General features: G+C 50.2%; 1 protein-coding gene across 1 annotated transcript in view; it reads left to right on the plus strand.

Moving 5' to 3' along the window:
* LOC142198386 (uncharacterized) overlaps nt 1-6078 on the plus strand; it is a 312925-nt gene that overhangs the window by 67874 nt on the left and 238973 nt on the right. The window lies entirely within an intron of this gene.

The following is a 6078-nucleotide window of genomic DNA, read 5'->3' on the forward strand; positions in this document are numbered from 1 at the left end:
CAATCCTCTGTCTGCGCGTATGGCGCGGTTAACCTCCAGGCAGTGAGGTTGAATTTGTCTAGGCCCAGGCACGGCCGACTGTTCAGTGACACCAGGTTCCTGACTGGTGGAAGCCTTCAGTAGTTCCCCCGACTCATAAGGATAAGGTCGGTGAACCATGCCCTTTTTGGCCAGAACGGCATGATCAGTATTGCTGAAGTCTGGTCCTGCCTGAGTTTCGCCAATACCTTTGGGATCATCGGGATGGGAGGGAACACGTATGCCAGTTCGAACCTCCATGGTATTGACAGGGCATCCACAGCCAAAGGGTTGTCTTCCCGGTACAGGGAGCAAAACCTTTCTACTTTGGCATTGTGTTGGGTGGCCATCAGATCCACCTCGGGGAGACCCCACCTCCTGGTCAGGTAGTGGAAGATGTCCTGATTCAAGGACCATTCGCCTGCGGTCGGGCGGCCTCTGCTGAGTTGATCCGCTAGGATGTTCAGGCGGCCCTGGATATGTACTGCGGCCAGCTGGGAGAGGTTCCGTTCTGCCCAGGAGAAGATCAGGTTGGTGACTTGAAGGAGCAAGGGGGACCTGGTACTTCCCTGCTTGTTGATATAGTGGACTGTCATCAGATTGTCTGATCTTACTTTGACCGCTTTCCCTCGTAGAAGTGGTGCAAATGACAGAAGGGCTCGTTGAACTGCGGTAAGCTCGCGCCAGTTGGATGAGTGCGTCCTCTCCCGCTGATTCCATGTACCTTGAACCGGGGTCTCCCCCAGATGAGCTCCCCAGCCTGTGAGGGAGGCATATAAAGAAAAATAGAGAACTGCAGATGGCACAGCTTATAGCTCCAAATGGAATGTATAGTCAGGACAAACAATGAAAATCAGCTAAAGTCCTTGGAGTATAAAAGAGCCAAGGGAAAACGATGGAGGTGCACAACTACCCGGAAAAAAGCTGAACAGGCAATAGATCCAAAAAAGAGCAGTAATGGGTGGGCACTCACCAAACATTCTCCAAAGGACGACAGTCGTCTTCTCTTTTCTCTAAAACATATCCTTTTATTAGGTGCATAAATAAAAGAAATCCAAAGGGAGGGAGTGATGGCACAATTGGCAAAAAAGAGGCAACAGCCGTTTCGCGTTCACAGTCACGCTTCTTCAAGCCTAAAGAGCCAGGCACTTTAGGCTTGAAGAAGCGTGACTGTGAACGCGAAACGGCTGTTGCCTCTTTTTTGCCAATTGTGCTATCACTCCCTCCCTTTGGATTTCTTTTATTTATGCACCTAATAAAAGGATATGTTTTAGAGAAAAGAGAAGACGACTGTCGTCCTTTGGAGAATGTTTGGTGAGTGCCCACCCATTACTGCTCTTTTTTGTGAGGGAGGCATCTGTAGTCAACAGGGTCCAGGCGGGCTGGACCGAGGACTTCCCATCTTGCAGATGGGTCCACCAGGGCAAGGTTTGCCGGGTGCTGATGGTTAACTGGATTGGCTTCTGTAAACCTGAAGGACTGTGATTCCAGACTCTCAAGATCTCGTTCTGTAGAGGGCGCATATGCCATAGGGCCCAAGGAACTGCATCTAGGGTAGCGGACATCAATCCAAGGACCTTCATCGCCGTCCTGATGGTGACCTTCCGTGTAGAAGACAAATGATGTACTGCCCGAGCATGTTGAGAAAGTTTAGAATAAGTCCCAGGAACTGAACTCGTGTTGATGGCACCATTACTGACTTCTGCCAGTTTACCAGCCACCCCAGCTTGTCTAGTAGAGCTACGACGGTCTGCACCTGTGTGGTAAGAACCTCCTTTGAGCCTTCAGAAGCCAGTCGTCCAGGTATGGGACTATGAATATGCCTTGAAGGCGCAGGGCGGCAGTGACCGGAGCTATGACCTTTGTGAAGGGGTGGGGTGCGGAGGATATGCCGAACGGGAGGGCTGCGAACTGGAAGTGCGCCTCTTTCCCTTCTATATGGCAATCCTTAGGAACTTTCGGTGTGCCGGAAAGATGGGTACGTGGAGGTAGGCATCCTTCAGGTCCAGAGTGACGAAGTGATCTCCAGGGTGCATGAAAGGTAGCACTGACCTGATGGTTTCCATGCGAAACCGCAGCCTGCGGATGAAGCGATTCAGATACCTGAGATCGATGATCATACGCCACTCGCCTGATGACTTGGGGACCAAGAAGACTGGAGAATAGATGCCTGTGCCTTGATCTGCATGAGGAACCACCTCCAGCGCGGCTTTGTCCACGTACTCCTGAATCAATTTCTCCGGATGAAGTTGTTTGGGGCCCTGAAGAGGGCGGGTTCTTACCATCTTCTCTGGCGGCTGGGAAACAAAATTAATTTTATAGCCTTCCTGGATCGTCTGGATGACCCAGGGGTCCCGAATATTCTGGCGCCAGGCATCCACATAGTGGGAAAGACGACCGCCCACCCCGGGGGAGGGGGGGGGGGGTGAGGAGAGGGGAGGTAGGGTGGAAGGATTAGAAGGAGGTGCCCTTACGTTTACGAGAGGAGCCCCGACCTCTACCTCTGCCGGATCATCGCTGGCCTCTAGTTCCTCTTCTGGAGGTGCCTCTTCCTCGAAAGGAGGGACTCCGACCTTCAAGGGGCTGTGGCAAATTCTTGCCTTTGGAGTCGGCCAGAGACTCCATAATCCGGTCTAGCTCCCTCCCGAACAGCCGTCCCGGCTCAAAGGGGAGACCACACAGGCTATTCTTGGAGGTGAGGTCAGCCTTCCAGGGCTTCAGCCACAAGGGCCGGCGAGCAGCAGTAGCCAGTGCCATAGATCTGGCGGCCAGACGGGTCTGAAAATGGGTCGCCTCCGTCAGATGATCCACCAGCAGAGAGATGTCCGACATCGCTGCCAGGAGGTCATCTCGATCCACTCTGGAATCTATGTCCTTGGCAAGTGACGAGAGCTCTGCCCGCAGACCAGTGGCCACCTCGTTCGCAACCATGCCCAGGGAAGCCTGGGCCGAGGAGGCCGAATAGACTCGTCTCAGTGATCCTTCCACCCGACGATCCATCGGATCCTTGAGACTCGACCCGTCCTCTGTCGGGAGGACAGTGCGCCTTGACAGCTTCGGCACAGCGACGTCAACCTTCGGCGGAGGACCCCACGCCTTTAGCTGACCTTCAGGGACCGGGAATAAGGTCTTAAATCGCTTGGATGGCGCAAAGGGTTTTTCCGGGTGCCTCCATTCGCTCTCCATCAGGCGAAGCATTTCCGAAGACGGTCTGAAGGTACGAGACCTTCGACTTGGGCCTTCACCACCTTCCCGGTCTCTGATCCTAAGTGCCTTGAACACCCTGGACATCTTCTCTAAGGGGAATGATCTCCTTTTCCTCCTCAGAATCGGATGATGACTCCACGTCCCTAAGGCGCAGGTTCTCCAGGGGCGGAAGGGACAACTCACAGTCCAGCCGTGGTCTTTTGGCTGAGGACTCCATCCTTTTCATGGAGTCCTGGACGAAGCCCTTCACCCAGGATACCATCTCCCGCATGGGGGGCGCATGAAAGATGTTTCCTCTTTGCCATGGCCTTCCTCCGAGGAGGAACAGTAGAGGAGGAAGAAGAAGACATTCTGAGAAGGAACAAAGAAAAAGAATACTAACAACCTTTGCCCTCCCATAGTGGGAACCGCTACCACCCCTTCCCCCTGGCCGCCTCCCCCAAACCTGAATCAACGGAGCTGCTTTCTAGGACAAATTGACCAAAGAGCTTCTCTAGTTGAGGTGCCAGTAACTGGAGCAACAGGCACTGAAAGATGGTTTTTGGAGGGGTTATATAGGCCAGGGGGCGGGACTAAAAAAGGAACGCCCCTTCCTTCTTTGGGGCAATCTCTGGGGGGCAAAGGCAAAAACTCACAGAGGGGGGGGGCCCCTCAATACTGACAGGATCCCCAGAAACTGGAGGGGCCCCCCCCTCAGGAACCCCAGAATCCGCTCGTCTCCAGGGGGTTTTGTTCGCCCGCCGCGCGAACCGCATACCGCGCATGCGCGGCGGACGAGTAGGAGGGTGGACCCGGGGAACCCAAAAAATGGTTCCCAGGAGAAAGGTTCCTAGCCGCGCAGGGAAGCCCGGCTCCGGCAGCACTCCAGGCGCACACATGAGCCGGCGGGCTCCCCCGGCAGGGGAGGAAGCAGCAGAGGCTCAGAAGAGTAAAAAGAAAAATATAGCAAAGTCTTCCGCTTGTCAGGTAAGAAGGAGGGGGGAGAGAGAGTAGCAGACCCCTATGAGAGTTCAGAACCCCTGCTCTCCCTACCACCTGTCCTGTCCCACAGGACAGAAAAAAACACAAGGGAGGAGCATGTCTTCCAGCCTCTTATAGGGGTCAAAAGCTGTTAGGTAATTAAAAATTCCACTTGTCCTAACAGCTCATTAGGGGCAGGAATACCCCAGTTGTGCTGCTGTTGGGCGTAGGGGGAAAAGGGCTTCTCTCCTGTGTGAATTCTTTGATGATCAATAAGTATGGCTTTAGAAACAAAACATTTCCCACATTCTAGACATGAATACAGCTTTGCTCCCGTGTGAATTCTCTGATGTTCAATAACATTAGTTAATTGCACAAAACATTTTCCACATTCTAAACATACATATGGCTTTTCTCCTGTGTGAATTCTCTAATGTGCAATAATATTGGCTTTTTGGGCAAAACATTTCCCACACTCTGAACATGAATATGGCTTCTCTCCTGTGTGAATTCTCCTGTGTACATAAAGACCTGATCTTTGTTTAAACTCTTTCCCACATTCATCACACCGGAACCTTTTTTCCTCCTTCTTGCCAGTACTTGTGGTCACAGTCTGTGGTTGGTGAGAAGGTTCCTCATGATTGGGGGGATTATATGATGGATCTGTACTGTGACGTCCTGGATGTACATTAGGGGTAATGAGGTTTTCTCCTGAGGAGCGCTCCATCATATCTTCATCTTCTCCTTTATCACTTACTGATAACATGAAGCTTCCCTCCGGGTTCTTACTGGGATTTTCTGTTAGGATTAAAAACACAGATTTTTTTTTTTTGTGATGTAGCCGGACAGACAGATACAGAGACATTACTTTTATAGTTACCAGTTTTTTCACATGTCGAATACCGGAAGGCCTGAGAGCACCAAAGAGCAAGGTGTTACCCCTGACCCCTGCTTTCAATGGTGTCAGATGATAAGTTGATCATAAAAGAATTGACAGGTAACCAGTCCCATCCATGAATTGTATGAATACTGTAATGGGGAGCCCCCCTACCATGTGCTATCTATGGTGCACGCTTATATTGCTACCTCCGCACCCTTTACTTTCAGGGATTCTCATTTACTGCAATACAGATACCTGTAAGAGTATCCATTTTACATAGATTTAATGATACAAAAATAAAACAAAAAACGCATCTGTTTTTTTTTCCTTTTTTTGCAAAACAGCAAAGCTTAATAGAGATTTCTATTAGGTTAACCTAATAGAACATATCAGAGATGAAACTTCCAGGGCTCTCCTGGTGATTTCCTTCTAATCATATCAGATGCACTAGAGACTACATTGGTGGAAAGTTGTTGTTATGGGGTGTGTAGAAGCGTTGCGGGGGGTGAATGTCGCACTTGTCATTCTTTTTTTTTACAATTTCTTTATATAAAACACAGAAACAAACAAAGTATCAGAGTATCAGAGAGGCCTTCCAAAAATAGAAGCCAGAAAACAAACCGTATAAAATACAGAAACAATCAGCATAAGGGGGCCACATGGTGGCTCAGTGGTTAGCACTGCAGCCTTGCAGCGCTGGAGTCCTGGTGTTCAAATCCCACCAAGGACAAAAAACCATCTGCAAGGAGTTTGTATGTTCTCCCCGTGTTTGCATAGATTTCCATCCCATATTCCAAAAAAGACATACTGATAGGAAAAAATGTACATTGTGAGCTCTATGTGGGGCTCACAATCTACATTTAAAAAAAAAAAGAAAAAGAAAGAAACAATCAGCATAAAAAAGTGGGAGAGAACACAAGCAGTGGCGTAACTAGGAAAGGCGGGGCCCCTTGGTGAACTTTTGACCTGGGCATCCCCCCCAACCGACAACAGTCACCACAGTATAATAATCG

This window comes from Leptodactylus fuscus, chromosome 3 (assembly GCF_031893055.1).
Source record: "Leptodactylus fuscus isolate aLepFus1 chromosome 3, aLepFus1.hap2, whole genome shotgun sequence".
In the NCBI taxonomy this organism is placed as follows: Eukaryota; Metazoa; Chordata; class Amphibia; order Anura; family Leptodactylidae; genus Leptodactylus; species Leptodactylus fuscus.